This window comes from Condylura cristata, unplaced genomic scaffold (assembly GCF_000260355.1).
Source record: "Condylura cristata isolate star-nosed mole 26May11 unplaced genomic scaffold, ConCri1.0 scaffold00026, whole genome shotgun sequence".
Lineage (NCBI taxonomy): Eukaryota > Metazoa > Chordata > Mammalia > Eulipotyphla > Talpidae > Condylura > Condylura cristata.
The window spans coordinates 7,065,223-7,077,523 of record NW_004567127.1 but is presented as its reverse complement, the minus strand read 5'-3'; the positions used below and the strand labels follow the sequence as shown (position 1 = coordinate 7,077,523).

Below are 12,301 nucleotides of genomic sequence, written 5' to 3'. Positions count from 1 at the left end.
GGCCCCAGAAAAAGGGGTGATTCCAGCTTCCCTGCCCCACCCAAGGAAAGGTGGAGCTGAGCAGGAAAGAGAAGCTGGAGAGGAGACTAAAGAAGGGAGGAAGCAGGATGGAGAGCCAGGAGTACCTAGCACAGTGATAAGATAGATGCTGCATTTCTTCCTTCAAATCTCCCTATAATTGTACATTGGCCACATCCCACCACCGTGAAAACTAGAACCCTAATATTGTCTTAGATAGTAATCACTGTTAAATTTAGGGTAATGGATTTAAAGTTTGTAATACATTGCTTATGCACTAGAGTTGTCTTATAAGTATTTTATTTTAAATGTGGTTATTATTTTAACCAATTGCATCAATCTGTGAGCTAGCATACAGTCTATGAAACCCAGTCTGGAAGCCTTGACTTCGGGAGGAATGCACTAGAATGTATCCTGTCCCTTCCTTGGGTTATTTGGTTCTGAAACGGCTTGCCTACAGCGGCAAGGTCTGCATTCCTGTGTTAGGGAACAGGGACAGACATTTCTTGCACCTTCTGTACTGTCTTTGTTCCAGCTTCACTGCAAACGCTATTGTCCCACCCACGGTGTGGCCAAGGACACACACACACACACACACACACGTCCCCTCATCTCAGTAAGCGTAAGTGGAAAAACCTCGACACACAAACTTGAAATTATTCAAATTTTGTCAGGAAGGCAGGTCGGTCTGGGAACTGCTCTCCTGGGTGCCACCCGGTGTCCCCAGGGGCTCCAGAGCCAGTGTTGGCTTCCAAGTAAAAGATGAAAAGAGAAGGGTGATCTGCGGGGTTCATCTCCGCGCCCATGTTTCTTTCGAGCACCACACCCACACACGAGCCTCCAAGGGAAAGAACAGGGAAGCCACGTTACCTGGCTTTCAACTACTGATTCTAAACGAGACACCGATTTGTTTATTCATTGACTAACACCGCGGATGGAAGGAAAGGTCACAGCCCAATCAATCAGGGCACACCAGTCCTGAAGCCCGCCATGCCTAAGCTCCCCGTACCACGAGGGTAAAGCTCGCCGCAAACCTCACGATCCTGCCCAGAAACCGCACAGGAGGAGCAAAGTAGCCGGAGCCGGGCGGGAGGGGCGCGAGCCCTTCCCCGAGGCCGGAGGAGGGAGCTTCCTAGCGGAAGTGACGCGAGCTCAATCCCAGCCTGGCTCTCTCCAAACAAAAGGGATCTTGGGGCCCCGGGAGGAGCCTAAATGACATTGGAGAAGCCCCACCCCCAGATGGCGCGGATTGGTGCAGGGGCTGCAGAGGCGCGACGGCGATTGGTCCTCGAGAATGCCAATGCCCCCGCCTGGCAGCGGGGGCGGGGCCTCGCGGGGCTGTGGATGCGAGCGGGTGGCGGAGGCGGCGGGGAGCTGAGTCCTGAGCGCCGGGGAAAGGTAGGAGCCGCCGGGGCTGGGGATCGGCAGTGGCCGGGGGGCCGGGCTCTCGAGAGAAAAGCAAGGGTCGGGCCACCTGTTCACCCACCACTGTGCCCAGCCGCCACTGGTGCCCATCCCTGAGGGGGCGGGGCCGTCTCCTCCACCTCTCGGGGTTCCCTGAGGAGGCGGCTCCTCATCCTTCCAGGGTTCTTGCTGCCACTCATTGTCCCCCGTCATTTTCAGCTCGGTCCAGGGGCCTTCCCCCCTGACACCCTTCATTTAAAGTCCCCCGTGGCTCAGCACCGCAGCCTTGGGGGAGGACTCACAGGTCCCCATTCCATGGGCTGTCGCCCCCACCCCCATTTTGTACCCCGGGAGGCCAGACATCCCTCCCTACACCTGTCCCTGGTCGCTCGGGTGGAACCAGACCTAGTTTTCTCGGTAAGATAAAATCGGTGTTTTCCAACAAGGAGGGATGGGGCGAAGCGAAAAGCAAAGACCCGACCTAGACGGCCAGGTCCACGCACCCACGGGGCGGCCTTCCCCTACTTCAGCTCTCCCCATCCCCCACCTCTCAGCCTCAGCCTGTCCCCTGCAGCCCCTCAGATCTGTTCGGTTGGGGGCCTGGAACTGCCCTTTTTCGGAGGACGGTTTAAGCTGGAGGAAGGAGAAATAGCCTCACTCCCCCTCCTCTGACCCACTGTTCCTTCACTCTCTTCTTTGGGGGAGAACTCAACTTCTGAGGGCTTTTTAGACTTGAGTTGCTTTTCATTTTTGCTTTGTTTCTCCCCTGAAACTTGATGAAAAACTATCCTTTTTTCTATTTTACAGTGAGGTGGGTGTGTTGGATCTCTGCAGAGTTGACCTGTGTGGGTTGGAATGCCTGTATATTGTTTGACTGTCCATGAATAACAGCATTTTTCAAATGAAGTGGTATAGATAAGTAAATAAAGAGCCTTAGATTAGCAATGAGTGCCTCCCAGTCTAGGATGGGCTGGTCTGTTGCTCAGAGAAACTGCAGTTAACCTTGAAGGTACAGGTCTGTTGAAACAAAAGACAGGAAAGGAAATGTTTGAAGAAAATCCAGGATCTGTTGTTGCCTAGGTTTATGATTAATCTGGTCCTGAGGGCTGTGGTTGCTCACTCCACCTTGATTTATCCCTCCAGGAGAAGCTGATGCTTAGGTGATGTTGATTGGTCTTAAAAGATCAGCCTCAGCTATCAAAATTTAGGGGATGAGAAGTAAGAACAAGCTTTAAACCTCAGACATAAGGGTGAATAAAAGCAAGGTTAACTGCAGCTGTTCACACGTGTGAGTACCACAAGTGTCTAGTGTGTTCATAAGACTTTGTCCAGTTGGCCTTCATTTCAGCAAGGACAAAATATTAATGACTTTGCCCTAGTATTAATGCTGTTGGATTCCAGTAATCATCGGTCGTTAGCACCTCCATATATAAAATTTGCCAAATATTTTAGCATTGCTCCTTTGGCTTTCAATCTGAAGTCCAACTTCCTGCTGTTATCTGTAGCCAAAGCTAAGAGCAATGAGAGAGATGCAAGGGGTTAGAATCACAGAGGGCACTTGCAATAGCTGTTGTCTTTTACCTTCCTGATCAGACTTCCTGTAGGAGCTTGTTTTTGAATAGTTAAACTAAACTCAAAGGTTTTCAGAGTCACTCTTGGTGCTTTCAGATCTGTTCAGTGATTGTTTCCAGATCTCCTATAAAAAGCACAAAGAAGAAACTGTGTGGAGGGTCTCAGCAGCAAACACAAGTATGTTGCCATTGGAGGGTAAAACAGGGGCCCCAGCAATAGCAGCAGAAAAAAACTACAAGCAGAACAGGAAATCCCAAGAAGATATATCTTATTACATGAGCAGAGAACAGAAAACAAACCAAGGTAGGAGACTACGAAAACCAAAGTACCAGGACCTTAATGAACAGAGAGGAAAAGCCAAATCATGCCCTCAGAGTAAGCGGCACACAGACACACAGAATAAGCAAGACACACATTGTGTCTTGGAATCTTTCCTCTAACTTTTTCAACACCTGTTGCGTTATATTAGATGAAGAAAACGTCTGCAGAGCATGTTTTATGTACCTGTGCTTATCTAGCTCATTAAATTATATAATTAATTCAAATTAAAGTCTTTGGGAGCAGGTGGTAGTACTTTTTTTTTCAGAATTTTATCTGTCACATTGCCCACAGTATAGTGTGACTTAATGAGTGTACATTAAATTTAGTTTGAAGCTGCCGTGTTAGGATAGGGTAGAGAGATAATGTACGGATAAGACAGAGTATATCTTGTCAGTATAAACAGTCTTCTTTTTTTTTTAAGATTTATTTATTTGTTCATACAGAACTGGGGTACAGGCCAGAGGCTCAGGGGCAGCGAGAGGCTTCACCAGAGACAGAGTGGGGAGCAGAACAGGCAGATGGACTAAGTACACTACTGAGGGGAGCAGTGGGCAGGCGTGTCAGGAGAGGTCTGCCTCGCCATGTGGTCACCTCCGGGGCAACGGGAATCGAACTCATGGGAAGCGGCTTTAGATTCTCAGTGCTGTGCTTTAATCCGCTGTGCCACCAGGGAGGGCCTAAACAGTCTTCTTTTTATTTTGATTTTACCTTACTTTTCCTATGTGATAGCTAGAACTACACAGTACCTTAAGTGACACAAATATTTAATTCACTGAAAGAAACATATCTGCTGATTAGACATATAATTTTGCTGTAATGAAATTTAAACCAGACTCATGAATGTTATCAGTGCTAGTCACTTTAGGATTTTATTTTCCTAAGAATCTGACCTGATAAGAATGAAATGAATTTAGAAGCACACACTAGAAACTCCTGGATTGTTTGATAATTCCTGTTTAAGAGTGGTTTCTTAAGTGTCTGGTTTTAACAAGTTACTGTTCTACTTTGGGATTTTCTTATATGAACTTTCAGTTGAGTTTGTGTTTTTCTATATTGACAGTAAATTCATAAATGGGGGCACAAACAGGTTTGGCTCCTGAATGGAATCGTACAGACGGACTGTGGTGGCATCATGTGCTCATCTAGGGTGGATTTGTGTCTTGGCAGAATTAGGTTTGCAGTGCTACGCGTTAATTTGCAGAACAGGATTGGAATTTTTGGCTTTTTTGAGTAGCGCAGGAGCTGTTTCTAGGATTGCCAATGAAGGGGCACTTGGGGGTGTGAGTTGAGAAGCAGAGATTTATTTAGAGGAAATCTGCCCGTCCATGGTGATTGACTTTAGACCGGCTTGTCAGCCTATTTCAAAAGCCCATTTTTATTTATTTCCCGAATGTTTGCTGCTTGTAACTAAAAGTCAAGTCTTCCAAGTTTCAGTCCAAGTCTTTCAGTGAGAAAACAGCTTATTTGTCGTGTGGTAATTTACAGCACAGACTTTACAGGCAAACCACGGTTTGAGCAGTATTTTGTCTTCTTCATGTGACTCTAGTTCCCTCAGTCATGACATAGGAATAACTTCTAGAGTTTTTGTGTCTCAGGATTATATGAACTAACCTATATCTAACTCACAAAGCAAGGTACCTAGCTTGTAAGAAGTACATTTAACCTGCTAGCGCTTGGTCTGCTGCCGGGAATATAAGGACGCTGAATAGGAATTACAAGTGGCCGTTTCAAGTTATTTACTGATTTTGTTTTACATTTTTCAATAGAGCTAAGATTCCAAAGTTGAGAGGAGCAAAGCTTGTGTATGTCCTGACCTGACACAGTGATTTCTTAAGAGACGGTATATTCGATGTTAGAGTGTTTTGTAATTTCATGCAAATCATCTTTCTTGAATTTTTTGGCTCTGGAAAAAAAAAAAAAGGCAAGGAACTCAACCATCGAATGCCTTCTTGAATTATCAGTTGCTCCACTCCAGACTCCACTATCTGAAGTGCCTCCATCCTGAGTGTCACACAAATAGTTTTGAGGCATTGGGGCTATTAAAAGTGATTTTTGTCTTTAAAGACTCCCGTTACTCCCAAAATAGGGAGCAGTCACAGGAGCAACTAAATGGGTAAGATGAAGCCCTGCACGGGGAGTTCAGCGTGGAGCTAGGGGTGTCAGATGCAGGGGTTTGTGGGTTGAGGAAAACCAGACTAGCAGCTGGCATTGACGTAAGGGTACCGTAAAGTGTTCGTCCCTGCCGCCTACTTCCAACACTGTATTTCAGGTACAAAGCCAAAGCTTCCAGTCTAAATGCATCTTTTGCTTCTAAACGAATCCTTTCTGACGTGTGGAGCCACAGAGACTATAATCCTTAATTGTTAACTGAGTTTAAAGAGTATGATCCTTAATTGTTACTGAGTTCAGTAGAAACTAGGAAGGAAAGTAGAGCACACAGGGTGAAGCTTACAGACAAGACTCCTTCCCTGAGCCTTGGGGGCCTCTCACAGATCCTGTATGCAAATCTGTGGGGAAGGCTGGACTCAGGTGTGCTCCTGGTCAGCTCAAAGGAGCGCCCTGAAGGAAGAAGCACTGAACAAACAAGAAGGATTTACTGTTTTAACTAAACATGAATCAGAAGTTACCAGAGAGAGGAGAATGAAGGGCGACTGACAGGTGAGTTGTAGGAAAAGAGAGTGGCACTAGCTTGGGTTTTTCATGGGGAGAGTGGCGCCCCATTGCTTAATTTCTACTAACTAGTAGTTTTTGTCACAGCCAATTTTACAGGAGTAACAGCAGAGCCAATCTGGTTTTTAACTGGTTAAGACTTGAGGCCACCAAAATGACCTGATCTCATCCTATGTGTCAGCCTCTTCCTGTTGCCTCTTGTTCTTACATTGGAGGTACAGAAGTGTCCTGAAAAAGCTGTATCCTAAAGACTCCTAAAGCTTGCGCCATCACTGTGCCGGCTGACTCTTGACCTGTTCCTTTCGGGGATTTCATTACCTCTCATTCAGCATGTCTCACGTCACAGTCATCATTTCCCCCTGAAAGCCAGTTCCTTTTCTAACATCCCCGTTTCTGTTAATGGCACCACCATTCTGATCATTCAGACTGGTCTGGGATCACTTCCCCCTTACTGAAGGAGCCGTTACCAAGTTACTGTAAGTTCCTTATAAAGTCTCTTCCATTAGTCATTTCTTTTCCATTCTTCCTGCCACCATGTGCATTCCCACATACTGCCTAACTCTACCATTAAGTTTGCTTCCAACTGCCCGTCTTCCTGCTCCCCGTTTCTCTTCAGTCACATCAGTTTAGTCTGCCTTCACCTTCCTAAAACGGTGCTTTCATTATGAGACTTGCCTGTTTAAAATATTTAATGGCTTCTCATTTCCTAAAAGATAAAGTCCAGGTTTGTTGGCTGTAATTTAAGGAGCAACATTTTCGAGCTTGCTTGGCACTAAATTTAATCAAGTTGAGTAAGAGAGTATCTGTGAGCAGGAGTGCAGAGTCTTGTGAGAGAGAACATAGAAATGTAAACAGATGAACTGATAGAAGAGAATGTGATAACTGCTCCTGGGTTATGAATGTAAACACATATCCATTATGCATTTAATATCGTGTAAAAAGTAAATGATGTTTTAAGAAAACCCATTTCTCAGTCTTGATTAAAAACTCTGAAAACTCGATGCCTCTTGGTGGCTCAAGGGGGTTGAGCGCAGCACTATGAAGCTGGCCGCAGCCACTGCAGCAGGAGGTCCATCCCCAGCCAGGGAGTGACCACAGGGCAGTAGACCTCTCCTGTCTCCCTGCTTTTCCCCTCAACATCATTTCAGTAGACCCACCTGTTCTGCTCCTCACTCTGTCTCTGGTGAATCCTCTCACCCTGCCCCAGAACCTATATTCCAGTTCTGGTATGCATAAATAAATCTTTAAAAAAATTTTTTTGAAAACTCAATAGAAGCAAAGGCATACATACTTAGACTTGTCTGCTGAAGTCACAAACTAGTCTAAGCAGAAGAATGTCCTCTTTGGACCCAACACACCTGCAGGTGCGGATGTCTGAAGCGCTGTGTCCCTAACCAGCTTTCGCAGGCCACCTCCTTCTTGGGGCAAGTCAGTCTGTCAAGTCAGAAGAAGTACACACTTGTCTTGATTTCTAAATTAGACACATGAATGACAACTCAAGACAGCTCAAGAAAATGTCAAGTTGTTGGAAAAAGGGAAATGTTCTTATCCAAGCAGAGGAAGCCAAACATATTCTTGAGGGAGGAAAAGTGGGAGAGCCGAATAGCCACTACTCCTTCAGCTGCACAGAGGCACGCCTGCAGTGTTGTGTAGTTCGGGGAGAGTAAGTAAGGCCATGGGCATAAGCTGAAACAAGCTACTTGAGTGGTCTTGTGCCTCTCCTCCACCCATGTTCCTTCTGTTCCTTCCACTCGGGAGCCCTGACAGAATCGAGGGCTTCATTCTACATTAACACTTGAAGGGCTTTCATATTCCAAGCTGCTTAAAGAATTGTGGGCCATGAATAATTTTACAGGAAACAGTCAATGTATATGTTCTTGTTTTGGTGTTTTACAAATCATGGTGGCATTGTCTCAGCAATGGACAGATAGATGATCAATGACAAGTTTCAGTGAAGTCATGTTACTAGTTCATTTGCAATGATTCCTACTTCTGATAATTTTCTGACATTAAAAGGCGTCTTTGCCTAGTTTAATAAAAAATATTAATGTAAAAACAATCATTCGTTTTCATTACCAGACATTCCAGTAGCTTAACTAGTATAGTTCTGGCTTGGTCTTGACTCAGATGAAAATACTTGAAAGGGTGTAAACAGATAGCCAAGTAGACCGACCTGTTTTTAATAGCGCCGTGCTAAATGTCCTCATTTTGGGGGAGAGATGTTTGAATGTTTGTTTGTGGGCATGAAGCTGCTTCCGCCTTCTCTTCAATATACATCTAAATCTTGTTGGCAAGACAGAAGAGACAACGAGAAAAACAGAAAATACACAACTAATGAGAGAGACAGACAACCACACATACACAGATCCACTGGAGATGCTGAAGTCTTGTTTGAGCTAAACAAAACAAAAACCTGATACCCATCCAGGAAAGTGGATTAGACGACATCTTAAAAAGACTTGAGTTTTACTATTTAACTATTGAACTGCACTCGTCAGTAGAGCACATGACTCTGGCCTCAGTTTTCCTGTTAGATGCTTTCTTGAAGTCCCTTTTTGCTTTGTGACTTACATTTCAGCTGAGGTTTTTCTGCCACACAATCCCAAAGGCTGATAGAACAAGATCAGAAGGAAACTTTGGGAGTCAAATTATCTAGTCTCAAATCCATTGCTGTGCGATTTTCTGTTAAGTTATTTAGCCTCTGTGCCTTAGTTTTCCCATCTGTAAAATGGGAACTCCATCAGTAGTGGTTAGAACATTTCTCACCTCAGGTAGTGAGAGGACCATTTCAGGAAATGTTACCCCATTTTCATTCTTTTATTGCTTGAATTCTTAGAAAACTATGCCATAAAACCAAGGCGGTGGTGATTAATGTTGATACAATCAGCTATCTTATTATTTCTGTAACTACACAAATTCAGAACATCTGGTATGCTGGAATCTGCCTTGAGTGGATACTGCCTATTTGACTAGATTACGGATGTATATCAAGGTTTGGATTTAAAGGGTACTAGCTTTATTACAGAACTGGCTTCTTGAGATCTTTCCAAAGTCTGCTATTGACAGTCGTAGATACACCAGCATCTCCATCCCTCACCACTATTGTAATTTTTTTTGTTCTGTGTTGTTGATATCTCATGATCCTGAAATTTATGATTCCTGAAACTTCACAGTCGCCAGGTCTGCTTCAAAACCATTTTCCTGTATGTTGCAGAAGCTACCATGTTCACGTCTAAATTTCCTCTGCGGATAAGGATACCAGTCATATTAGGTCAGAACCCACTAATGACCTCATTTTTACTTAATTATCTCTTTCAAAAGCTCGTCTTCAAACACAGTTACATTCTGAGGTGTAAGGGGTTAGGTCTCAACTTGTGCATTTTGAGGGGACATGACATGTAGACACATGAGGATCCTAATAGTCAAGTAATATCTTTTACTTTCAACTGAAAGAAGTTGATTGGCCATTTATAGTAAAGCTTATATTGTCTATATTGAGGAACTCAGAAGAGTTCATTTTTGTACCTTGGTTTTTGAATCTTTATAAGTAATAAAAAAAAACACTCTTTTTTAGCAAGTGTACAAAAGATCTTTTGTGATCAGGAAATTATTTTCTAATAGTATTTTGATGTTTTTATTCCCTACCTAATCCTAAAATGCCAGGGTGGGATGTAATTTGGAATATTATCACTCTTTTACCTCCAAATGCATAAATAGCCCTTCTGAAAACTGAAAGTGTCAGAGAGTAAGGAAACGGGAATCTTTTGAGAGAGTCAAGGTAATGCAGCAACACCTTCCACCCCTGGTGTAGGTTGGTTTGAATACATTTTTTAAATAGCAGTGCACTTTTATCCATAGATTTAGTATTTGTAAGTGTGACTTTTTCTAATCCCACATGTACTAGGTTTTTTAAGGAAGTAAATTATCCAGTAAAAAACGCACATTTTATGTCAGAGGTGGCTCTCTGAATTTTAAGAATTAACTGACCTCTTGTATTTTGGTTCTGCTTATATGTCTATGAAAATATCTTTATAATTGCCGCAGTTTTGCTTTATATATTTGCTCATCTCATCACCAATACTAAAAACTTATTGAATGGCCTAAATCTCAGTCACAGCCCAAGTGTAAATTTCTTAAATTTAACATCTGAGCATATAATTAAAGAAGTGTTTTTATTTGATTTTGCAAGAGTGGTCTTGTGAGCAGCAGTTATTTCTCCTAGCCAAGTTGACTTTTTTTTAATATTTTCCAGACTACATTTTTTAAGATTTATTTATTCATTATTTATTACGCATAGAACTGGGGTGTGGAGGGTGAGAGACTCTCTCATCCCCAGAGAGAGCAGAACAGAGGGATCTACTGAAACACACTGCTGAGGGGGGCAGTGGGTGAGACAGGAAAGGTCTGCTGTGCCCTGTGGGCCCCCTCCTGGCTGGGGATGGAACTGCAGTGACAGTGTTGAGACTTAACCCACAGGCCACCCAAATTGGAATGCTTAGGGCCTCAAGGAGGCCCCCAAGTTGGTTGATTATTTTTTTTAATATAAAAATGTAGTTTTGTGATTTTGTTGTGTCCTTTAGTTGTTTGTGTGTCAGGGAATATCTAAGATTAATCTGAAAATGTTGGTTACCCTCTTTCATGTGCTGTATCACCTACCACTTAGCAAGAAATAAAGCCATCAGTTCTATATACATAAAGACACACCCACCCCAGATACTAGGTAGACAAGCACCTGACTGGGACCCCACCCTGCCCTGCCCTGCTGCCTACATAGTTACAGAAGCTGTTTGGGTGTTTCTGCCTCCTGATCTTTATGCAGCAAAAAGGCAACAATGCCTGCTGTCATATACAATTATTTAGAGTTCCGATTCTAGAATTTCTGCACTAGCAGAAACAGAATGAGTGGAACTTGAGTATTACCAGAGAAGGAAAAAGCCTAGAGTAAATTGGATAGAGCCCAGCCCACAGCCACATACTTCCAAGGCAGAATCAATAGGGCCTTTTAGGAGTGGGGGAGGTGCCCTTGATCCTTGTCACTGTGACTGCTGGTTGGCACACGAAAGTTGCTTTTAGGAAAGACTTATTCTATCCTGGCCATTGGCGCTGGCTGGCTTTCTTTGGTAGGAAGCGGCATGTGCATAGACAAAAGATTTGAAATCGGTGACAACCTAAAAATAAGTTCTGTACTTAAATTATAAATAGGCTTATTTTTGCGAGTATAAGACATACACGATTTAAAATATGTACAAAATTTACTTGTATGCATTTTTAATAGAGAGAATTGTAAAGTTTAATATAGCTACAGCTGGTTATTCCACAATGTACGATGTGTCCAGACACATTGTCTACAAGTGGTTTTTATTTCAAATTTATAGACTGTAGCATTCCTTAGACAGAAATATCTATGTCTAAACTCTAAGGAAAGTTGGGTCTTAGAGAGTCTAATGGAAGGAATGAGCAGAGCATCTGGTTGAAATGATCTTGTCTTTCAGAGCTACTTAATGGATGATGACAGTGACAACTAACAGCTCATTTAGAAACTAAGTAGAGAATGAGTCTGTAGACTCCAGTATGTCCTGCTGAAAATCTGGCAGTCACATTTATGACCAGGAAAACAGTGCTACAAACAGCCTTTAAAAAAAAATTCTCAAGCCACCTAATTTATATATTGGGCAGAAATTGCCAGAGGAACTTATTTAATGTTTTGCCTATGATGGTTTTGTATTTTTATTACTAACTGCCCAGCAAACTGACTTCCTCCCCTAAATGGAGAATAGTTTAATGATTGATTCTCGGCCGAGTGAAACAAGTATTTATTGCTTCAGTGTTCCTCTTTTGACCCTGACCCTATTTGCCAGTTAGGTTTCAGCCACTCAAAAAGCCTTTCAGACTTGGTTCCTTAGAATACAAGGCAAAAAAATAATGTTTTATCAACAAAAATGTAAAGCTTATCTCTTAAAAAAAAAAAAAGGTTGCTGGGTTGTATACACCGTTGAGAAAACATGAACAAAAATGTGCATGTAACTCAGCATTTACTATTTGAAAATAAATGGGGAAAAGTAGAAGCTGGGGATGAATAATCAGCCTTACTGATAAAAGTTGAGATGGTGACAGGTTGGCTGATTAGCCCGAGATGTAGGGGTGAGGATTTCCCTTACATGATTTTGACAGTTTTGAAAGTTCACCTGTAATTCTGTATTTTTTTGAGAGCATGAGGAGGTGATTCAGGCAGTTGGGTTATCACCTATCCAGGTAAAGTCAGCCTCTTGTGACCGTCATAAGTTAGTCCCGCCCAGAGAGGCAGTGGGCATCTTAA

The 12,301-nt window shown here is 43.1% G+C and overlaps 1 protein-coding gene across 1 annotated transcript in view; it reads left to right on the top strand.

The window, feature by feature from the left end:
• Positions 1 to 1,371: 1,371 nt before the first annotated feature.
• Positions 1,372 to 12,301, top strand: part of CTTNBP2NL (CTTNBP2 N-terminal like) — a 51,062-nt gene continuing 40,132 nt past the window's right edge. Inside the window, exon 1 of the mRNA XM_004689648.2 lies at positions 1,372 to 1,416. The gene's annotated coding sequence lies outside the window, so the exon portion shown is untranslated. The remainder of the gene's footprint in view (positions 1,417 to 12,301) is intronic.